Consider the following 25,643-nt stretch of genomic DNA (forward strand, 5'->3'; position numbering starts at 1 on the left):
TCAACTTTTTATTTTACTGACTTAAACTTTACCAACTTTTATTTTACCAGCTTGAGCCATGGTGATGCAGTGGTTAGAATGCAGTACTGCAGGCTACTTCTGCTGACTCCTGGCTGCCAGCAGTTCGGCAGTTCGATGCTCACCAGCTCAAGGTTGACTCAGCCTTCCATCTTTCCGAGGCTGGTAAAATGAGGACCCAGATTGTTGGGGGCAATATGCTCAGAGAGGACTGTAAAGCACTATGAAACAGTATATAAGTCTAAGTGCTATTGCTATTGTTATGAACAAATGCTAGCCATTTCTATAACAACAAGTGCAAGAAGAATATTGAAGAACTGACTACCAAGAAGAGCAATGAAGATATTGGTACAAGCTGGGCTAAGATATTGAAATCTAGAACAGTAAATGGTGCCTCAATCCCAGACTGTATTAGACAACTGAGCTATCCAGGCACTCAGGGAGAAGGTCCCCAAACAAAGACAAAAGAAATAACTATTCATAAACACTAACTTTGAAGAAGCAGGATAGGAAGAATATTGACATTAATAAATGAGAATATTTGTAGCTCAGGGTTGAAATGAGAGGTCCTTGGTTTTCTCTGAGCTTGCTTGTTTTCTTGCAGATGTTTCATTACCCACACTAAGTAACATCATCATGACTAGCATTGATAATGTTAACTAGTTTTAGGTAATGAAACATCTGCAAGAAAACAAGCAAGCTCAAAGAAAACCAAGGACCAAGTATTGACACTTTTGAACTTTGTGTTGGAGAAGACTCTTCAGAATAGCATGGACAGCCAAGAAAACAAACTAATGGATCCTCAAACAATTGAAGCCAGAGTTCTCACTTGAGGCACATATGACTAGGCTCAAATTATTCTACTTTGGACACATTATGCAAAGACCCAGCTCTGAGGAAAAGGCTGTAATGTTAGGATAGGTGGAAGGAAAGAAGAAGAAGAAGAAGAAGAAGAAGAAGAAGAAGAAGAAGAAGAAGAAGAAGAAGAAGAAGAAGAAGAAGAAGAAGAAGAAGAAGAGGAGGAGGAGGAGGAGGAGGATGAGGAGGAGGAGGAGGAGGAGGAGGAGGAGGAGGAGGAGGAGGAGGAGGAGGAGGAGGAGTAGAAGGAGAAGAAGAAGAAGAAGAAGAAGAAGAAGAAGAAGAAGAAGAAGAAGAAGAAGAAGAAGAAGAAGAAGAAGAAGAAGAAGAAGAAGAAGAAGAAGAAGAAGAAGAAGAAGAAGAAGAAGAAGAAGAAGAAGAAGAAGAAGAAGAAGAAGAAGAAGAATAAGAAGAAGAAGAAGAAGAAGAAGAAGAAGAAGAAGAAGAGCAGCAGCAGCAGCAAAACAACCATGGCCTTTTCAGAACATTCAGAATCTACTTCAGAATCACTTCAGAAGGTCAGTCCTCCTAAGGCAAAATTTCTGCCTCATGAACATCTGGAGGAGAGAGAAAATGCTCTCAATCTTTCATATCCTTCTGTGGGACATAGTAGAGTGGAGGGGAAGTGGGCTGGAACACTAAGACACTTGAGCTCTTTGAATAGAAGGGAACATTTTGCAGAGCGGAAATTGAGTAGGGTGGTGCCCACCACAACAGAAGAGTTGTGGGCTCACACCTGGTGGGAGGTTTTGCTCCAATGAACCTGAGAATCACCTTGCCCACAACAGCGGCTCCTCAGGGAAAAGCGCAGACAAGAAAAGGCTCTAGATAATCTCTTACACCCAGCTTGAAAGTTCAGAAGGAAGTGAATTGTAGAATGAGATGGGAAACAGTAGAAGATTGGAAGTCATGGCCAAACAAGAATTCCAGTCTCCTAATCAATTAACACTGTACCCAAACATGTGAGCACAAATGTGGCTTTGAGAGCCTCCACAATGTTACAAGGTAGGTTTTGCCAGTTGGATACCATCCAAATGTCTTAGAATATTCTGCCTAGGAATATTTGGATTTGTAGTCCCAATGCATCTAGGTACTCTTAACCTATCTTAGAAACTCCTAATCTCACCAACCTGGTGGAGAAGAACTACTGGAAAATGCTAACGGTTTAAGGCACTCACAGAGGTCTTCCAGATGACTAGCTTTTCTGTTCTTCAACCTTCAATTTGAGTGTAATTTAAACAGGTCATGTTGACAAATTTTCAGTTTATATGGGCATCAACACCCTTGGAACATGGACATAGTTATATGTTGGTGAATCTATATGGTGACGCAGTGGTTAGAATGCAGTTTTGCAGGCAAAATCTGTCCACAGCCAGGAGTTCGATCCTGACCAGCTCAAGGTTGACTCAACATTCCATCCTTCTGAGATCAGTAAAATGAGGACCAGATTGTTGGGAGCAATATGTTCTGTAAATCTCTCAAAGACTGTGTAAAGTGCTATGGAACAGCATATAAGTCTAAGTGCTATTGCTATTGAGGAAAGAACTGCAAGGTTTAGCCAATCATTGCTTGGTTTTGTTTTGTTTTGTGGCCAAGAGCTAGGTTAAGAGAACTGTCAGCCTCTCAGTGTGTGTTTGCCCTGCTTTCAGATGCTTTGGAGAATAAATTGACTCCCTCTTCTTTGTGGCAACCTCTTAGGTATTCCACCACAATAGCATGAGCAGAAAGGGACACTCGCATAAATTATATTATCCAAATGACCAAACTGGAATCTGGCTCAATAATGAAGCTCATTCGTCATCCTGCTCTTACAATTGTCCTGGAGGACAATTTAAGGCAGAATTTAACACCCAGAATTCTGGAATTTGAAATCCAAATATCTGAAAGTTGCCATGGTTAGATAAGACTGATTTAAGAGGAGGTATAGGTGTATTCCTGGGTGTATATTTCCCTCTCAGACAGCAGCACCAACCAGTAAGAAAAGGCATCACCAGCCATCCTCCTTAAACTGTGGTAGGGAAAGCTTGAGCAAGGATGGGCAGCTTCCTGAGACAGAGGCTTGGTTCATCTTTCAAAGTGCCTGAACGGCACTATTACTATTACTCAAGCCATTTCTGGACATGAATCTATCAGTATTTTGAAAAACAAAATATTACCCTATTGGGAGATTAGAGGAGGAGAAGCCCGAATGAAGAGGAAGTTGCTCATCCCAGGCATCAAGAAAGGTCTCTCCTGCTTCATCTCAGGTTCGTCCTGTATGTTATTGATTTATCATTCAGGTTCTTGTCTATGGAGATTCTCAACCATCCATGTCATGGTTGTCCCCAAGGTGTTATTCCAAATAAACAAGTGGGCTTTGTTGAGTTTTTTTTCCCCTTGAAAACATTTCGCTTCTCATCCAAGGAACATTTTCAGGTCATTGAACTGAACATATAATAATAATAATAATAATAATAATAATAATAATAATAATAATAATAATATTGTAATGGAGTTTGGCTTGGACAAATGTGCCACACTTACTATCAAACAAGGAAAAATAATGAAAAATGAAGGAATCAAGATGCCCCACAAAAATAACATTAAGAGTCTGGATGAGGAAGAGTACTACAAATACTTGGGTATCCTTCAAGCTGACAACATCAAGCACACTGAAGTCAAGAAAAAGATTAGAAGTGAATACATCAAGAGAGTGAAGAAGATCTTAAAGTCCAAACTCAATGGAGGAAATACCATAAAGGCAATCAACACCTGGGCAATCCCAGTCATTAGGTACACAGCTGGAATAGTGGACTGGACTCAAGCATAACTAAAAGCAATGGATAGGCAGACCAGAAAAATAATGACAATGAATCATGCCCTTCATCCACGCAGTGACATTGATAGACTTTATCTACCAAGGCACATAGGTGGGCGTGGAATGCTACAAATACATCAGATGGTTGAAGAAGAAAAAATGGCTTTGGAAGAATATCTGAAGAACAATGATGAAGATGCACTGAAATTAGTATATTAGGAAGGCTTACTAACTACTGGAGAGACCAAACTGGCCTACAAGAAAGACCAAATGAAGAACAGAATAGAGGCATGGGAAGACAAAGCACTACATGGCCAATATGTGAAAAAAATAGCTGGGAAGGCAGATAATAATAAGACCTGGCAATGGCTAAGAGCAGGAAAATTGAAGAAAGAGACCGAGGGACTAATTCTGGCTGCACAAGACCAAGCCTTAAGGACAAATTCATACAAAGTCAAAATTGAGAATACAGCAACAGACAGTAAGTGCCGCCTATGCAAAGAAGCTGAAGAAACAGTGGACCACTTGGTAAGCTGTTGCAAGAAGATTGCACATACTGATTACAAGCAGCGACATGACAAAGTAGCAACAATGGTGCATTGGAAGATCTGCAAAAAATATCATTTGCCTGTAAGCAAAAACTGGTGGGATCATAAAATAGAGAAAGTCATAGAAAATGATAAAATTAAACTGCTCTGGGACTTCAGAATTCAAACAGACAAGCACCTGCAACATAACACCCCAGACTTAACATTGTCGATAAGAAAGACAAAAAAGTCTGGATAGTGGACGTGGCAGTGCCTGGAGATAGCAGAATAGAAGAGAAAGAACTGGAGAAGATAACAAAATACAAAGACCTACAAATAGAAATAGACAGACTGTGGCAAAAGCAAGCAAGGGTAGTACCAATAGTCATAGGCTCCTTGGGTGCAATCCCAAAACAACTGGAGCACCACTTGAACACCATTGGCATGGACAAATTCGCTATTAGTCAATTGCAAAAGGCAGCCTTATTAGGAACTGCTTCCATCCTGCGACGATATCTGTAATACCATCAAACATCCACATCTGCCTATCCCAGGTCCTGGGTAAGGACTCGATATGTAGACAAAATGCCAAATCCAGTCTGAACATCTGGCTGACTGTGCGATGATCGATAATAATAGTAATAATAATGCTGCTGCTGCATTGGAAGATCTGCAAAAAATATCATTTGCCTGTAAGCAAAAACTGGTGGGATCATAAAATAGAAAAAGTCATAGAAAATGATAAAGTTAAACTGCTCTGGGATTTCAGAATTCAAACAGATAAGCACCTGCAACATAACACCCCAGACTTAACAATTGTCGATAAGAAAGACAAAAAAGTCTGGATAGTGGATGTGGCAGTGCCTGGAGACAGCAGAATAGATGAGAAAGAACTGGAGAAGATAACAAAATACAAAGACCTACAAATAGAAATAGAAAGACTGTGGCAAAAGCAAGCAAGGGTAATACCAATAGTCATAGGCACCTTGGGTGCAATCCCAAAACAACTGGAGCACCACTTGAACACCATTGGCATTGACAAATTCACTATTAGTCAATTGCAAAAGGCGGTCTTACTGGGAACTGCTTCCATCCTGCGACGATATCTGTAATACCATCAAACATCCACATCTGCCTATCCCAGGTCCTGGGTAAGGACTCGATAGGTAGAGAAAATGCCAAATCCAGTCTGAACATCTGGCTGACTGTGCGATGATCGATAATAATAATAATAATAATAATAATAATAATAATAATAATAATAATAATAATAATAATAATGGAAGGGACCTTAGAGATCATCTAGTCCAACCCCCTGCTCAGGGAGGAAACCCTATACCAGTCTCTTCTTAAAAACTTCCAGTGTTGGAGCATTCACCACTTCTGGAGGCAGGTTGTTCCACTGGCTAATTGTTCTCACTGTCAGGAAGTTTCTCCTTAGTTCTAGGTTGCTTCTCTCCTTGATTAGTTTCCACCCGTTGCTTCTTGTCCTGCCTTCAGGCACTTTGGAGAATAGCTTGACTCCCTCTTCTTTGTGGCAGCCCCCAAGATATTGGAACACGGCTATCGTGTCCCCCCTCATCCTTCTCTTCATTAAACTAGAGACATACCCAATTCCAACAACCGTTCCTTATGTGTTTTAGCCTCCAGTCCCCTAATCATCTTTGTTGCTCTTCTCTGTACTCTTTCTACATGAACTGAAGAAGCTTCTTGCAAGAGAAGTGTAATGTTTTCAAAGGAAAAAAATCCAAGAAAGTCCAGTTGCCTTTTGGAAAAGCGCCTTTGGGACAGCCAGGTTCTTTTTAGCCACATCTTCCTTTCAGATGGCCTGAAACCTCTGAGATGAACTACAAGGGGAAATCTAAGTGAGCATGCCTGTAGCAGCTGAAAATGGCCAACGGGAGTTGGGAAGATCCCAGCTTCCATCACCATCTCTTCCGTCGCCAACATCACCATGTTGTCAGAGAGGCATCCCCAAATACTTGTAAGACAAGACAGTGTTGAAAGGAGGGGAAATACACTCTGTAAATTGGAACAGCCAAGGATGGATATAATTTACCTCCTGGTGAGCTTAGAAGTCCTCTATAAACAGTGAGCAGAGCATTTCTGTATCTTTATGAGTGAGATGTGGAGATGAGCCTCTAGTGGTGTTGTTGTTTTATCACACAGGGTTCTTGTTTGTGCAAATCGTAACATTTCCATTCCGTTGAATGTCATTACATGAAGAGGAGGCTGAATTGGGCATCTTCTTCTCTATATACTCTGAATATTCAAAAACCTGAACAGAGCTTCTAAGGAAGATATCATTCCCCAACTAATGTTTATATGAGCCGGGGTGTCGCAGTGGTTAGAATGCAGTATTGCAGGCTAATTCTGCCAACTGCCAGCAATTCAATTCTCACCAACTCAAGGTTGACCCATCCTTTTGAGGTCGGTAAAATGAGGATCCAGATTGTTGGGGGGCAATATGCTGATTCTGGAAACTGCTTAGAGAGGGCTGTAAAGCACTATGAATCACATATAAGTCTAACTTCTATTGGTAAATGCTATAATGGCAACAGCTGCAAGCATGGAGCTCCCTGGTTCTCCTTTCCCTCTTTCTCAAGTGGAAGTTCATCAAAATCTTTTTTGGCCATTTTCCCCGGAAAGCAGAACTGAAGCAACCATTTGCCACATAAGACTTGAGAAGTCACATACCGTATGAGTAAAGCATGAGGCCATTCCAGAGAGAATATGCAGATATCTGTATGCAGACTGTAAAATCTCCACACATCATGTGGTCAATTGAATGTACATCCTTCACAGTTTAAGGAACTTCACTTCCAAGAAAATGGGCACAAGGTGCCTTTGGTTGGCTGGCCCAGCAGGTGCAGCTTTTTAGTCAAACGAAAAATTGCATCAGAAGAAGGTTTCACTTCTGCTTCCTACCAGAAAAAAAAAGGGAAATCATAGCCTTTACCACATCCAACATCTTCATTGTTCTTATAAAGAACTCCGAACTAAGCTGGAGAAGCAATCTGAGATTAATTAATCAATTACATCAATCTTGCCCCAAAAGAATAACAGAGTTGGAAGGGACCTTGGAGGTCTTCTAGTCCAGCCCCCTGCTCAAGCAGGAAGACCCTATACCATTTCAGACAAATAGTTATCCAATCTCTTCTTAAAAACCTCCAGTGTTGGAGCATTCACAACTTCTGGAGGCAGGTTGTTCCACTGATTAATTGTTCTAACTGTCAGGAAGTTTCTCCTTAGTTCTAGGTTGCTTCTCTCTTTGATTAGTTTCCATCCGTTGCTTCTTGTCCTGCCTTCAGGCGCTTTGGAGAATAGCTTGACTCCCTCTTCTTTGTGGCAGCCCCTGAGATACTGGAACACTGCTATCTTGTCCCCCCACGTCCTTCTCTTCATTAAACTAGGCATATCCAATTCCTGCAACCGTTCTTTATATGTTTTAGCCTTCAGTCGCCTAATATTCACCAGATGTCTTGAGCTCAACTTCTATCAGCCCAAAGAACTGTAATGGAATGGTGGAGAACATTCCATCTGTTAAAGAATTTAAGAACCTTTTCCGCTGTGACCCCCACCCCATGGAACAATATACCATCAGAGATGAGATATGGTCCCATCCTCTTTAGTCTTTAGTCTCCAGCCCTTAATCCTCTTAATTGCTCTTTGCACTTTTTCACGAGTCTCAACATCTTTCTTGTAATGTTGTGACCAAAACTGGAAGGAGTATTCCAGGTGTGATCTTGCTAAAGATTTTGATTTCTGACTTTGCTTGTCAGAAAGTTGCAAAACGTGGTCACATGACCCCAGGATACTGCAACCATTCACATGTCCAGATTTTGATCATGTGACAATGGATATGTTGCAGCGGTCATAAGTGTGAAAAAACGGTCATCAGTTATTTTTTTCAGTGTCATTGTAATTCTGAACAATCACTAAAATGAACTGTTGTAAATCGAGGACTACCTTTATATGGATTTATCTAAAACATATATACTTGGTCTTTTCTCCTACCTATGGAGAACCAAAGTTTTTCAGAGCAAGCAGTGAAAATAGAGTAAACATTCATGGCCTAGAAAAACAAGATTATTTATTTGGCAAACATATTTATGACTGCCCACCAACAGAGTAAACACGAGAAAGCAGTTCCAGAATCTGATACACAGAAAATGATTAAGTGGTATAAATTAAGCCCAGTTGCTTCCACAAAAGCCTCTGCAAATGTCTTTTAATTTGTGCATAAAATATCAGCATGCAACCGCTAGTGACATTTCACTAAACATTGAGCAGAGAGAAGAAACTTCCTTAGGTGGCAATATTGATATCAAGAAAAAATAACAAATCATTGGCTATTTAAATCGACATTTTTCTATTTACGCTGCTAGAAACCAGGAGAAACACTTCTAGACTTTTTTTTTTTTTTTTTTTTTGCTTCATGAGTTAAAATAGCTTTCTACTGTGATAAAGTCCAGGACACTGGGAAAGTTGGACAATCACTTACATTAGAGGCAAGGAAAATAGTGTTGTGTATTCTATGATTCAGAGGCATTCACAGATGGTTTTGGTGTGATCTTTTTCATATAATAATATGTATCCTGCTTTACCAAAAACTGTTCCTTCTTTCAGGGACTGAGGAATTTGTTTTAGAAGCGAAGTACTATTATATGACCTTTTCCAGTAACATGGGTATCTCAAAATTGAATAATAATGTTTAAAGTACCAAAAACCCATGAAATTTCAACTGGGTTTGTATAAGTGTCAGACACAAGCAACCAGCAGAAGTTTTATTGTTGGTTACCTATGTTACAAGAATCTCACCAGACTGACTACATACCCTTGGGAATGGTCAGATAAGGCTTCAGGACTTCTGGGGGAGGTCAGGCCTATGCAGCTTTCTGAAGCACAAAGACTATTTTCCAAAGCACCAAAAAGCAAGACAAGAAACAATGGATGGAAACTAACCAAAGAGAGAAGCAACCTGGTTATTAAGGAGAAAATTCCTAACAATGAAGACAATTAACCAGTGGAACAGCTTGCCTTCAGAAAAAAAATAAGACTGGACAATCATTTATCTGAAATGGGATAGTGTCTCCTGCTTGAGCAGGGAATTGGACTAGGAGACCTCTAAGGTCCCTTCCAACTCATTCTATGTTCTAGAGTTTAACCTTAATGTCCTCTTAACATCTCCCTCCATTCAAGCTGCAGATTCTGCCACCATTAGATAAAAACCCACTCAATCTTGCCAGAAACCTTAAAAGAGTTTGGAGCTTTAATAAAAAAAAATGTATTTTATTGTAAAGAGGAAATACTGTCCAAAAATGTAACCAACATCCTGCCACACATGGACATTGTCCCTCATGTTAATGTGGAATAATGAACAATCACTAGAATAATGATGTGTCTGCATAATTACTGGATAGTGCTGAGTAAATAGTATGTGACTTACCTAATGTGCATTGCACTTGGATACAATGTATGTAGCAAACTCTCCATTGTATACCCCTGAGAAACAAACCTAATATATTACAATGTGTATTTCAATGTGTATTCCTTTGTTCCTGAGAAAAGGAAAGTATAAAACTGAAGTCTGAACCCGCCCTCGGGGTTCAGAATTGCCTGTTGCTATTGCTTCTGAACCTGCGCAATAAATCTCTCTGCTAAAACCCTCTGGAATTCATAAGAGTCCTTTCGTTTTCCACAAGAATGTCTGCTGCAGGGGCAACTTAGGGGCATCTAAATGAAGGATCAAAAGATTCAGGGTGGACATTGTCACAACATACCCAATATCTTACAGATTTTTGAGACCCTCCCCCTCCTCCACAGACACCCATGACATCCTGTGTTGCTAAGCTGTCCACCAACTCACTTTAAGGGTGCAGATTAGCAGGCCTCCGTCCTTGTCATAGTATTCAAATGCATTATATTTCTATTTAAATTATTCATTTATTCGTGTGTTTATTAAGTAAATAAATCTAAATGATCAATGGATTCTGAATTTGCATTTATTGTCTGGAGGGAGCATGGCCAAATTCTTCCCCTTCTCTCAGGTACAGTATCTTTGTACCTCATGACACATTTCCTTTTCTTTCTTTTTTTCAACATTAAGAATAGCCCAGTGGTGGGATTCAAATATGTGAACAACCAGTTCTGTGTGTGGATGTCACTTCCGGAAGTCCATTCTGGGCCTGGGCAACAAAAAAATAGCTACCGGTTCTGCAGAACTGGTGCAAACCGGCTGAATCCCATCACTGGAATAGCCATCTGAATAAGAAGAATAACAGAGACTAAGGCTCATGAACATTAAACAAGAAAAGAGGGAACCGGCAGTAGAAATATGTGCCTTTTCTTCATTCTTTTTTTAGACAGAGGACTTCTGGGATTACTGCCTGCTTGTCCTCTTTGCAACTTGAGGGCTTCTTTTTGGACTTATTGAGAATCTAAAAAAACAGAAGAAAGAGGGTTTTTTTTAAAAAAAAAAAAAAAAGGAAAGGAAAGCTGAACATTGATCTGTAACCTCAGGCATTTGGGCAGCAGTATGAAACTGAAAATGAATCTTTTCCAAGAAGAATTTTCAGAGTTTTCTTTACTTAGATTTATTGAAAGGAAAAGGATGGGGTTACAAAATTCCAGCAGCTGAGCTATTCCCTATTTAAAACCACTTTATCCACTGGTAAATTGGGGCAGAAACTTTCTGATTTTTAAGAATTCCTTGGAAAAGAATATCCAGATTTGTTATAGGTACATAGTAGGCACATAATAGGATTTGGGAGACCAATAACAAGGTATTATGTAATCGGGTTTTCCATGCCAACCTGACTACTTAAGTATGTCCTCTTTCTTTCTTTCTTTCTTTCTTTCTTTCTTTCTTTATTTATTTATTTATTTATTTATTTATTTATTTATTTATTTATTTATTTATTTATTTCATGACCCAGAAAGACGGTGGGTCAAGTCTTTTCACTGATAATAGGAAAGTGGGCAGCTGACTATTTTCATACAGTCTCTGGTTTCTAGGAAGCAAAACCTTACAATTATACAATTCAAAGAAGAGGAGAAATCTCAAAATAGCCCAGTGAAGAGTGAGCATCTTCAGTGGCTCTGGAAAGCTATAAAACCATGGGAAAGGGAAGGTGGGGCATTGGAAAAGATAAGATAAGATAAGATAACATAACATAACATAACATAAGATAACATAAGATAACATAAGATAACATAAGATAACCTTTATTATCATTTTTATACTGTGGGCACAATGGCACAAATCAAAAATGAAATTTAGTTGCCCGTTCTCAAAGTGAAACATATACATGACACACACCTAAACATACTATGAACAACAGATGTATAGACCCACATCCCTACATAAACGTAGCAAATAAATATTAAATATTGTCCATCTTGAATATATAACGGAAGGAAGAAGCTTGAGAAAAGAAGCAAAATGGAGTGAAAGAATTAGGATTCAAGAACTCTGGTTAGAAGAGTGAATAGAGGCATCACCAGTGCAACATTTTTTCTTCCAAAAGGTTGAACTGACAGCTTTCACTGAACAAGTGCACTAGGATAACTTCCCTCAGTTAGACGTTTTCACCTTAAGGGAGGCTTGAAATATGGTTGATCCATATTGGGAGCATAAGAATAATATGAAATATTCTTAGCTTCCAAAATGTGTCTTCCTGACAGTTATGCTAAGTAATCAGAAATCCCTTGGCTTTGATCTCTTGCCATAAGACAGAAGTGAATAACATACAGGCAGTCCTCGACTTACAACTATTTGTTTAGTGATCATTCAAAGTTACAATGACACTGAAAAAGATGATTTATGACTATTTTTCACACTTACGACCTTCGCAGCATTCCCATGGCTATGTAATAAAAATTTGGATGCTTGACAACTGGTACATATTTATGACAGTTGTAGTGTCCCAGAGTCATTTGAATAATTTTTGCTACCTTCTCACAAGCAAAGTCAATGGGGAAGCCAGATTCACTTAGCAACTGTGTTACTAATTTAACAACTGCAGCCATTCATTTAACAACTGTTGGAAGGAAGATTGTAAAATGGAGCAAAACTTATTTAACAATCCGTAGCTGGCTGACCGGCTGTACTCAGCGTGTGGTCCTCAATGGAACCGCACCTACATGGAGGGAAGTGTGCAGTGGGATGCCCCAGTACTCTGTTCTGGGCCCAGTGCTCTTCAACATTTTTATCAACGATTTGGACGAGGGGATAGATGGGGAACTCATCAAATTTGCAGATGACACCAAGCTGGCAGGAATAGCCAACACTCCAGAAGACAGGCTTAAAATACAGAAGGATCTGGACAGACTTGAACACTGGGCGCTATCTAACAAAATGAAATTCAATGGTGAAAAAAGTAAGGTTCTACATGTAGGCAAGAAAAACCAAATGCACAGGTATAGTATAGGGGGTACCTTGCTCAACAGTAGTAACTGTGACAGGGACCTCGGAGTCCTCGTGGACAATCACTTAAATATGAGCCAGCAATGTGCTGCAGCTGCCAAAAAGGCCAACACAGTGCTGGGCTGCATTAACAGAGGGATAGAATCAAGATCACGTGAAGTATTAATACCACTCTTCAATGCCTTGGTAAGGCCACACTTGGAATACTGCATCCAGTTTTGGTCACCACGATGTAAAAAAGATGTTGAGACTCTAGAAAGAGTACAGAGAAGAGCAACAAAGATGATTAGGGGACTGGAGGCTAAAACATATAAGGAAAGGCTGCTGGAATTGGGTATGTCTAGTTTAATGAAGAGAAGGACGAGGTGGGACATGACAGCAGTGTTCCAATATCTCAGGGCCTGCCACAAAGAAGAGAGAGTCAAGCTATTTTCCAAGGCATCTGAAAGCAGGGCAAGAAGCAACGGATGGAAATTGATCAAGGAGAGAAGCAACCTAAAACTAAGGAGAAACTTCCTGAGAGTTAGAACAATTAACCAGTGGAACAACCTGCCTCAAGAAGTGGTGAATGTTCCAACACTGGAAGTTTTTAAGAAGAGACTGGACAGTCATTTGTCCAAAATGGTATAGGGGTTCCTCCGTGAGCAGGGGGTTGGACTAGATGGCCTCCAAGGTCCCTTCCAACTTTATTGTTGTTGTTATTGTTGTTGTTGTTTCTCTTGGCAAGATAAATTTTGAGCTCAGTTGTGATCATAAGTCAAGGACTACCTGTAGTGTTTCTCAACTTTAGCAACTTGCTAAGTTGCATGGACTTCAACTCTCAGAATTCCCCTGCCAGGATATTGGCTTCAGATGCTGCTGAATTAAACCCTAGCTATGGAAGTTGTAGTTCAGCAGTCTGCAGATGCTTGAATGCTCATCACTTCTTCTTTGCAAACTGGCCTGATCAAGCCTGCTACTTAGCTCTTTTTTATGCATGGTCAGTCTTACTATTGTGGTTTTGTTCAGTCTGTTTATAGCTCAGGGTACTTCAGCGTGGACTATTGTGGTCTACTGTTCCAGAATTAGCTCATGGTCCTGTATTCAGCAAGTGAGCTGTTTTATTTCTGGCTCAATTGCATTATTTCTAGCTCAAATACGGCAAAAAAAAAAGTAAAAATCCCCCAATTCTACAATATTTCCATTTGCCACAAGCTCTGTAAGAGAAAACTTACAAGCCATCTCTTTGCCTTTTGGTTAGAACTCTGCCTTCAACCAACTTCTGCTTGGTCCTTAAAGGAGAACAATATCTTGAAAGCTTTACAGATCCTTCTTCACTGCAACTCTGTGTGTTTGGGGAGTGGTGTGTGTGTGTGTGTGTGTGTGTGTGTGTGTGTGTGTGTGTGTGTGAGAGAGAGAGAGAGAGAGAGAGAGAGAGAGAGAGAGAGAGAGAGAGAGAGAGAGAGAGAGAGAGAGAGAGAGAGAGAGAATCCACTCCACTGTACAATCCAGCCAGAATTATTCTGTGAAGGGCATAAACTAGCTTGGGATCCAGGCCAAAGTAGGCTGCATTAATAGAGGGATAGAATCAAGATTACATGAAGTGTTAATACCACTTAATAATGCCTTGGTAAAAAGACCATATTTGGAATATTGCATCCAGTTTTGGTCACCACGATTTAGAAAAGGTGTTGAGATTCTAGAAAGAGTGCAGAGAAGAGCAATGAAGATTGCTCTTAGGGGACTGAAGGCTGAAGTCTAAAATATATGAAGAATGGTTGCAGGAATTGCGTATGTCCAGTTTAATGAAGAGAAGGACAAGTGGGGACATGATAGCTGTGTTCCAATATCTCAGGGGCTGCCACAAAGAAGAGGGAGTCACGCTATTCTCTAAAGCAGGGATGTCAAACTGCCGGCCTGCGGGCCGGACACGTCATGTGGAAGCCGTGCCCACCCCATTGCCGGCAATGGCAAAACCGGCCCAATATGTTGCGCAACGTCACGTGACGTCGCGAGTTTGACATACCTGCTCTAAAGCACCTGAAGGCAGGACAAGAAGCAATAGATGGAAACTAATCAAGGAGAAAGCAACCTAGAACTAAGGAAAAATTTCCTGACAGGGAGAACAATTCATCAGTGAGATGGCTTGCCTTCAGAAGTTGCAGGTGCTCCATCACTGGAGTTTTTAAGAAGAGATTGGACAGCCATTGGTCTGAAATAGTATTGGGTTTCCTGCCTGAGCAGGGGGTTGGACTAGAAGACCTCCAAGGTCCCTTCCAATTCTGTATCTCTTCTTCAGGGGCCAGCTAGCCGCAAAGGATTGGTGTATTTCTTTAATTTCAGTGGCCTCATGGACCGAAGGCCTCACAAGTTATCATCCTCCCCTCTTCAGAAGCAAATAAAATGATGTTACAGCTCCTGGAAAATGCCTCCCTGCTTTCACCATCACAGTTTGCAATACGTCTTCAAAGCCATCAAAAGAATGATGATTGGGCAGCTTCAGAAATTCCACTGTTTTAGGGTGAGTGCTCAAATTTTATTTTCATTTGTCTATTGTAAACTGCCAGACAAATGCACACACCGCTTCTGGAATTGTGAAGTTATCCTTATTTTTTTAACATAGTACAGAGAATGAGTAACAGGATTTTTGCTGCACTAACTGGAATGGCGCCATGGTGGAGCAGTGATTAGAATGGAGTACGGCAAGTAACTCTGCCCACAGTTGGGAGTTTGATCCTGATAGGTGTCAAGTTGACTCCACCTTCCATTCCTCTGAAGTCAGTAAAATGAGGGCTCAGATTATTGGGGGCAAGATGCTGACTGTGTAAATCTCTTAGAGAGGGCCGTAAAACACTGTGAAGTGGCATATAAGTCTAAGTGCTATCACTATTTTTAATATAGCACTGAAAAAATGCCTTTTTTTTTGCACTCTCCTCAGATTTGATGTAGCAGTTAGGGCATGAAGCCAGCTAGCCAGTCCCTCTCTCTCAGCCCTAGGAAGCAGGCAAGGGGCTATCTAACAAAGTGAAATTCAATGTGGAAAAATGTAAGGTTCCACATTTAGGCAAGAAAAACCAAATGTACAGGTATAGTATAGGGGGTACCTTGCTCAATAATAGTAACTGTGAGAGGGACCTCAGAGTACTAGTGGACAATCACTTAAATATGAGCCAGCAGTGTGCTGCAGCTGCCAAAAAGGCCAACACAGTGCTAGGCTGCATTAACAGAGGGATAGAATCAAGATCAGGTGAAGTGTTAATATCACTTTACAATGCCTTGGTAAGGCCACACTTGGAATACTGCATCCAGTTTTGGTCACCACGATGTAAAAAAATGTTGAGACTCCAGAAAGAGTACAGAGAAGAGCAACAAAGATGATTAGGGGACTGGAGGCTAAAACATATAAGGAACGGTTGCTGGAATTGGGTATGTCTAGTTTAACGAAGAGAAGGACGAGGGGGGGACATGATAGCAGTGTTCCAATATCTCAGGGGCTGCCACAAAAAAGAGGGAGTCAAGCTATTTTCCAAAGCACCTGAGGGCAGGACAAGAAGCAACGGATGGAAACTAATCAAGGAGAGAAGCAACCTGGAACTAAGGAGAAACTTCCTGACAATTAGAACAATTAACTAGTGGAACAACCTGCCTCCAGAAGCAGTGAATGCTCCAACACTGAAAGTTTTTAAAGAAGAGACTGGACAGCCATTTGTCCAAAATGGTATAGGGCTACCTGCCTGAGCAGGGGGTTGGACTTGATGGCCTCCAAGATCCCTTCCAATTTTATTGTTGTTGTTGTTGTTGTTGTTGTTGTTGTTACTTCTGAAAAACTTTGCAAGAAAACTGCAGTGACTGGATAGCCAATCACCAGGAGTCAGGAAGGAAGAAATGGAGGGAGGGAGGGAGGGAGGGAGGGAGGGAGAGTGGCTCATGGCATTCCATATAGTTGTTTGCCAGACTGAAGAGAATAGTTGGCTCCAAAACCAGTTGGAAGGATTAAGGAATTGATTGTTATGGAAAAGCTTTCTAAAAAACTTTGGAGTTCTTCACCTATTTTATTCAAACATTTCAGACTCATTCTTCAAGCCATCCATCTTTTGGGTGGGGGGTAGTAAACAAGTTTTGTATCTCAGAAATCTGTGGTTTATTTTCTCATCACTATGGGGGGGGGGGAAATCCCAATTTGACTGGGCTGAGGAAAATCCCCATCTGAGATCTTGCCAGTAAATATTTATTAAAATATTTATTTTAATAAGCTGTAATAAATCATGTTGCAATGATATACATGCATGCTGAGAAAGATTAAAATAAATTAGAAAATAGGAGGCGGGGGTATTAAATATGTTTGTCACCTTGAGTTGACATATACAGGTGGGATAAAAAAGATCTGATAATTGTAATTAATTATATACAGGTAGTAAATGACTTCAAAATCCCTGCTGTGATATGTGTGTTTTTTGTTCTTTGTTTTTTTAATCTTTAGGCTTGATGTGGCTTCTAAGGAAAAGCAAAAAAACAGCAGAGGAATTTATTTAAGTTCCTGAGAACAGAGTTGGCAGATATCTGATGAAGATATAACTATCTGGAACTATAGTGCAGTTTGATGCCAGGTAGGCAATGCTCATACCCGTTTCTTCTTCTCAACAATTCACTGGCAAATGAACAGTCATATGCTAGAAAAAAAGCTGGTTCATATTTTTAAAGCCACATAGAAGCCTGAAAAAGATGTGTAGCTGTTTTAATGAGAAAGGTGCTAACACTAACTCTTTCACTTTCTTGGTTAGAAAAAATTAGAGCAAAAAACTGCAAAAAATAAATAAATAATACTTAGGCCAACAGGTCTGTGAAATTTCTTTTTCCAGCATCAGAAAGATTCATTTTTCAAATGCAATATTTTCCCAGCAAATCTTTATTCTCAAGAACACATGATAACAATACTGCAATAGAGAATCAATGATGATACACTTTCCAAATTTCATCACAGGAGTATATAATGAGCCATATGGTCTACAGTAATCACAGTGATCACAGTGATTACAGTGAAGGGACTGGACTGAAGTTAACTGATGGAATCAGGAAATACATGAAGTAAACACAAGTTAAGATAGGCAAGAAAATCGTTAGTGAGCACCTGTCCAGCCTAGATGAGTTCAAATCGCCAGGACCAGACGGATTACACCCCAGAGTTCTCAAGGAACTGGCAGATGTGATATCGGAGCCACTGAACTATATTTTTCAAAGATCCTGGAACACAGGGGAACTACCAGAGGACTGGAAAAGAGCTGATGTAGTTCCCATCCTCCAAAAAGGAAAAAAAAAATGGATCCAGGAAATTACAGACCTATCAGCCTGACCTCAATACCTGGGAAGATCCTGGAAAAGATAATCAAACAACGAATCAACGAACACCTAGAGGCAAACAAAGTCATTACTAAAAGCCAACATGGGTTTGTCCAAAATAGATCATGCCAGACAAATCTTATTGCATTCTTTGACCAAGTGACAAAATTAGTGGATCAGAGGAATGCTGTGGACATAATTTACTTGGACTTCAGTAAGGCATTTGATAAAGTAGATCACAACCTACTACTTGACAAGATAGAAAAATGTGGGGTAGACAGAACCACCACCAGATGGATCCGTCGCTGGCTGACCGGCCGTACTCAGCGAGTGGTCCTCAATGGAACTGCATCTATATGGAGGGAAGTGTGTAGTGGGGTGCCCCAGGGCTCTGTTCTGGGCCCAGTACTCTTCAACATCTTCATCAACGATTTGGATGAAGGGATAGATGGGGAACTCATCAAATTGGCAGACGACACCAAGCTGGCAGGAATAGCCAACACTCCAGAAGACAGGCTTCAGATACAGAAGGATATGGACAGACTTGAACACTGGTCACTAACTAACAAAATGAAATTCAATGGTGAAAAAAGCAAGGTTCTACATTTAGGCAAGAAAAACCAAATGCACAAGTACAGCATAGGTGGCACCATGCTCAATAGTAGTAACTGTGAGAGGGAACTCGGAGTCCTAGTAGACAATCACTTAAATATGAGCCAGCAGTGTGCTGCAGCTGCCAAAAAGGCCAACACAGTGCTAGGCTGCATTAACAGAGGGATAGAATCAAGATCACGTGAAGTATTAATACCACTCTTCAATGCCTTGGTAAGACCACACTTGGAATACTGCATCCAGTTTTGGTCCCCACGATGTAGAAAAGATGTTGAGACTCTAGAAAGAGTACAGAGAAGAGCAACAAAGATGATTAGGGGACTGGAGGCTAAAACATATAAGGAACGGTTGCTAGAATTGGGTATGTCTAGTTTAACGAAGAGAAGGACAAGGGGGGACATGATAGCAGTATTCCAATATCTCAGGGGCTGCCATAAAGAAGAGGGAATAAGCTATTTTCCAAAGCACCTGAAGGCAGGACAAGAAGCAACGGGTGGAAACTAATCAAGGAGAGAAGCAACCTAGAACTAAGGAGAAACTGCCTGACAGTGAGAACAATTAATCAGTGGAACAGCTTGCCTCCAGAAGCAGTAAATGCTCCAACACTGGAAGTTTTTAAGAAGAGACTGGACAGCCATTTGTCCGAAATGGTGTAGGGTTTCCTGCCCGAGCAGGGGGTTGGACTAGATGACCTCCAAGGTCCCTTCCAACTTTACTACTATTACTATTACTAAATCTAGGCTGTGGAGTCTGTTAATGAATGAGGGAAAGAAAGAAAGAAAGAGAGAGAGAGAGAGAGAGAGAGAGAGAGAGAGAGAGAGAGAGAGAGAGAGAGAGAGAAAGAAAGAAAGAAAGAAAGAAAGAAAGAAAGAAAGAAAGAAAGAAAGAAAGAAAGAAAGAAAGAAAGAAAGAGAAAAACTTATTACAAGGTCAGAAAAGGTTTTTTTTTCCCCTTTTTTGTATTTTATACATTTAAGTTTCGTTTCATTGTATGAAAATACTACATTCAACTTTTTTTAAATGATACCATAGCCCACTCTTTCCTCCATCAAGATGTTTCTCAATCTTGGACTTGAATGAGAAAGTATTTTAGTCAACTTCTCTATTCCACATATGAAGGAAATTCTTTTGAAATACTAAAAAAAAAAAGTCATGTAACTGACATAAGAGGTTGATACACCCACTGTAGACCACAAGACTGATTTTATGTTCCTATGGTGAAGTAGCTGGAGATATTGGGATGGCTTGCTAGAAATACCTTATTCATGTTTGTTTATTATTCAGTGTGATTAGAAAGATGCATGTTCTAGCAACATCTGATGAAATAGCTACAGAACAATACATTGAAATGGGCTTTGACATTAGTTAGAACAATTAACCAGTGGAACAACCTGCCTCCAGAAGCTGTGAATGCTCCAACATTGGAAGTTTTTAAGAAGAGACTGGACAGCCATTTGTCTGAAATGGTATAGGGTTTCCTGCCTGAGCAGGGGGTTGGACTAGATGACCTCCAAGATCCCTTCCAACATTATTGTTGTTGTTGTTGTTGTTATTTTAATTGCTATAAAAGAGAACAGAACAGAACAGAATAGAATTCTTTACTGGTCAAGTATTATTGGACACACAAGGAATCTGTCTCCAGTGCATAAGCTTTTAGAGTACATACAAACAAAGTGATAGGTCATAGATCTTAAGTCATAGTTACAATCATCAATCATAAGATACAAACAACACATGATAAATTATGAGATTCCAATAGAGCAGTGGTTCTCAACCTTTTTAATGCCGCGACCCCCAACCGGTCGTAAGTCGAGGACCACTCAACCGGTCGTAAGTCGAGGACCACTCAACCGGTCGTAAGTCGAGGACTACTCAACTGGTGCAGCACCGTTTGCAGAATGGGACTTTTGGCGGGCTCAGCAGGGCAGAGACAGCCTGGACAATTCTTATTGGCTTTTGAAAGCCAATAGGGAAATAGCACAGCTAAGGAAAAGGAGAAAAAAATGGCGGACTGCATTGTTTGGCGACCCCCGTGAAATGGTCGTTCGACCCCAAATGGGGTCCCAACCCACAGGTTGAGAACCACTGCAATAAAGGAAGGTAGGAAAGATGAGAAAATGAGAAGATGAGAAAGATGAGAAGGATAATAGCAATACAGCTGTTATATTATAATGCAGAGAACATTATAGTATAATATAATATAAGTTCACTGTAATACAAAACAACTTCTCTTTATTATAATAGTTCTCTGTATTATAATATGTGAACTATTATAACACAGATAATTTGTTTTTTGGACCTGAGGATACATCTGGATTTTGAAAGCAAATGGTAAGTGCTCTTAGAAAATGGATCTGGCCAAATGTCCAATTCACCAAATGGCTGCCAGGATGGAGCAGATCAGGCACAAAAAAACCTTTTGCAAGACATTGTAACAAATTGTAACAAGAAGGTTGTTACAACTGATAGTGCAGTCAGTAATATGAGTTTTGTAATTTTTCTGGCTAGGAAGCTTTGTTAATTATTCTCATTTTGCTTGGTGTCAGGGCTCCTAAAATATATTTGCCTTCAATTCCCATATTTCTTTCCTTCTTGCTTTTGCCTATGTATTCATTTTTGGGGCCTGCCATTCTGTTGGGGAAGGGGTGCTTGCATGGGGGAAATAATTGCTTTGCTCTGTTCTGTGTGAGGTGCCCTCCCTCAGGGTGTGAGGAATGCAACCTGAAAAACATTTGCCTTATCTCCAAACAAGGGATCCTGGGACCACTGGGAAACAAAACTGGGAGACTCCTTGAAAGAGACACTAAATCCCCTGGTTCTAATAACAGCCTGGCACCTATAGATTGGCTGGATTTGAACCGGACATTTGGACATTAGGAGGAGTTTTGAATTGCCATTTTGATATACTCTTTTGCATGCTAAATCCTCCAACCTTGCTTTGCTCTCTTGCCATCACTAACTCTCAATAAAAAGTTCCTTTTGAAATGATGCCTGTTTCAAGAGTTCTACTTTCTTGGGAGACCTAGTTGAGGCAGGTCCTTACACTTGGTTTTCTCTTGCTCGAGAAAGTATTCTGTAAAAGTGCTTTATGCCATCCCATGTCGATCTGCTCCATCAGAATTGGTTATGTGAGTAATTTCAGGTGCAAGAAATCAGGAACTAGGGACTGTTCAAATGAGTACAAGTTTATTCCATGCTATCCCTAAATAAGAATCTGAACTACTAATGGTCAAAGCAAATTGGAGGCAGATAACAGTCAACAGAATTCAAGGAAGGCTGAATTTCAATCTCTTGTGAGCGTGAAAAGACTCCAAACTGATGGCACTCTTGACCCTTCCCTCGGCTCAGCATGGTTGTCTCCTATATCTGCAAGGAAAATGATTTTCTTTGCAGCTATGAACACCCTTCTTGGGTAGGAAATATTTTTCAGCACCCAGTAGAATAACTTAGATGTAGCAGACATTGTCATCTGGAAACATTTTAGATTGTTTTAAAGCTTTTATCTTCCATTTTGTCACAGTGGTTCTGTTCTGTTATTATTCACATATTGTATACAGTCCTGAAACTCAAGAAGGACGACGAGCGGTATACATAAATCACAAGTTCCTGGTCACATGTATCTTGAAAGATTCCCTTTTGGTCCTGGATTTCCCTTGCCATTCTCATTCTCTTTCTACGTTGTTGACTTTTGTTGTTCAGAGAACTTACATAAACCAGTTTTTTAAAGCCAGTCACAGGACTGCTTCATTATTAAACTGTGGACCAGCTTGTGTCCCAGAGTTGTGGACAAAATGGACAACCATTTGTCTGAGGAAGAATGAGGACTCCTGCCTTGGGTAGGTTTTGGACTAGAAGACCTCCAAAGTTCCTTCCAACCTAGGATTCTATAAAAAAATTCTGGATTTCTGAAACTTTCCTTTCCTTTCCTTCCCTTCCCTTCCCTTCCTTCATTTCCTTTCCCTCTTTTTCTCTCTTTCTTTTCTCATTTAGTTGTTGTTCTGAAAAATGTCCTGAGCATATACATGAAAGGGAACCACCCAAAATATGGTTCAAAATTTGAAGTGATTTTAGAGATCAATATTTTAGGAGAGAGAAAAAAACTAACTTAGCATAGAGTTTATGCTGGAAACAATAGTCTGTCCTTAGGTCTTTCATACTCCTAAATAATGCCCTGCCTGCTCCCCTATTTATTCTATCAACAATTCTATTCTATTGTTATTCTATTAACAATTTACAGTAATCCTCAACTTAGCAACAGTTTGTTTAGTGACTGTTCACAATGACAATGGCACTGAAAAAGTGACTTATGACCGTTTTCACACTTACGACCATTGCAGCATCCCCATGGTCATGTAATCAAAATTCAGATACTGGGCAACTGCTTCTTACTTATGACCGTTACTGTGTTCCAAGGTCAAGCGATCACCTTTGGCAACTGACTCGTTGCAGTCTCCTGTGGGGGGGGGGTGTTATGTGATCCCCTTCTGCAACCTTCTGACAAGCAAAGTCAATGGGGGGGAGAGCCAGATTCTCTTACAGTTGGTTTACTAACTTACCAACTGCAGTGACTCACTTAAAAACTGTGTCAAGAAAGGTCATAAAGTGGGGCAAAACTCACTGAACAAATGTCTCGCTTAACAACATCAATTTTGGGCTCAGTTGTGATCGTAAGTCGAGGACTACCTGTATTATTGTCTTTCTTTTTTTTTTAATAATTTTTTACTTTTTCTTTTTTCAAACTCTCCCCCATACATATACCGTGATATTTATCAGATGTTAACATATATTCTTTTTACATTCATATATAAGATACTTTTAATAAAATGAAATAAATACATACACATGACTTTTGGTGTTGCTCGCCCATTTCCCCTTTCACTGTATCCACACTCCTTCTTCTCTACCTTCTTTCTCCCTTTCTTCTCTTCCCTACTTCCCTCTTCTTCCTCTCCTCTTCTCTTTCCTCCACCACTCTCCCTGCCTTTCTCCCCACTTCTCCTCCAACCTTCCTACTTCCTTCTCCCCTCCTTCGCTCTTTTCTCTCTCCTCTCCTTTCTTCCCTCTCATCCCTCTTCAAATATTATTCTTGTTTTTCTAATGCTGCTGATAGGATGGTTTCCTTGACTGCACATGACAGGCAACTAATTTGGGACTACACTAGGTAAAATGCCTGGTGGGAACTTACAGTCTTCCAAAATATTTGTGGCAACCTGTTGCAACTACTTCAAATCTAGTTGACAGCATAGCTGACTGTCTTTGAAGGTGATATATGATTTGATGCTCAATATGTTACCTCTCAAAGTTTAACAGTAACGTTGATACTGTACTAGCAAGAACAAAGTTATTTATTTGTTCAGTTATAGGTCATTAAACATAATTGCACAGCTAAAACCCCTGTAGGAACAATGACTCCAATACAAGAATGCATAAACCATTATATCAGTCTTGGATGGTGCACAGTGTTAATCTTAAGTACATTCCTTCAATAGTTCTGGGATAAACAAAGCAACATTGTTGAAGACATACTGATTTTGATCTTAAGAGTAAATCACTAGAATTGCAGTCAAGTCAGAACTGCAAGGGCATAGAATCCATTAAGCAAGAAGAAAATGTAACTCTTGGGACTGTATAAATAAAGCATCCCAACATGTAATGATAATTTCTTGGACAGCAATTAATTAGCAGATTGTAAGGACAAAAGTACGTACATACTTTTAAGTAAAATGAGAATTATAAGAGCCAGGAGGAAGACTGTTTTAAATCATAAAAAAAAGATCTTTTCATAACATGGCTTTCTTTCCAGTGCTAAAAATAAAGGAGTATCGTCTCATTCTCCTATATTTTGGTTTTAGGTAGACAAAACAGCACTGCTCATAGAAAGAGATTAGGACACTGGATAATTGTAACAACAAAGAGGGGAGAACAGAACAAAATAACAGAGTTGGAAGGGACTTTAGAGGACTTCTAGTCTAATCTCCTGCTTAAACAGCAGACCCGCTACCATTTCAGACAAATGGTTGTCCAATCTCTTCTTAAAAATCCTCCAGTGATGGAACACACAACTTCTGAATGCAAGCTGTTCTACTAGTTAATTGTTCTCACTGTTAGGAAATTTCTCATTAGTTCTAGGTTGGATTAATTTCCACCCATTGTTTCTTGTTTTGCCTTCTGATGCTTTGGAGAATAGCTTGACTCCCTCTTTTTTGTGCAGCCCTTCGAATATTGGAACGCTGCTATCATGTCACTCCTGTTTCTTCTTTTCTTTAGACTAGACATACCCAATTCCTGAACATATGTTCGAAAGGAGTTGATCATAAAAGTCCATAAAAGATGTGAGGATCTGTAAAATGGCTAGGATAGTGCTACAATGCAAACCCCATTCCATTTGGGCTAGACGACGAGACACATACAACCCCCACCCCACACCGTCTTGTTAAATTTTATCTTAATATTTTATTTTACTTTATTATTAAAGTTCTACATCACCCATCCCACCTAAGTGACTCTGGGCAGCTTACAATAGCATAATAAAGCCACATACACACATAAATAAAGCTTAGCTTAAAAGCAGAGTTAAAAACAAGTCTCAAGTAAAAATGAATCAGGTTAATCAGGTTCCATTTTATACTAATATTTTATTTTATATTAAGATTTATTTAGCCACCATTGTACATACCACAAGCCTGGGACTACAAACAACAAGAAAAGCAAGAAAAGAGAACACCATCATTAAAAACTCTCGGTAGCTCCAACATCCCCAAATGCAACACATCCTTATATGTCTACAAATCATTTGTCAAGGTTCCGACTAAAGAACCCAAACAAGTAAGCACCACCTAGACGATCCAATCTCTTTATGCAAAACTTTATTGAGTACAACATTTTGGCACGATTGAAAGCAAAACCAGCTCTGGTTATTTGCCATGCGAACCGCTATAATTAAAACACACAATTCTCTCTCCCCTTATTAGTGCATGTCACATTGTCCAATCAAATGTCAAAAGTCTGTTATGAGAAAGTGTCTCCGTGAGTTGGTAGACATCTGCTGAAACGTCCTTGGTTTGCACGGCTGGATTTCTTGTTGTCC

The sequence above is a fragment of the Crotalus tigris genome, unplaced genomic scaffold (assembly GCF_016545835.1).
Source record: "Crotalus tigris isolate CLP2741 ecotype Arizona unplaced genomic scaffold, ASM1654583v1 scf7180000017989.1554031673:749699, whole genome shotgun sequence".
In the NCBI taxonomy this organism is placed as follows: Eukaryota; Metazoa; Chordata; class Lepidosauria; order Squamata; family Viperidae; genus Crotalus; species Crotalus tigris.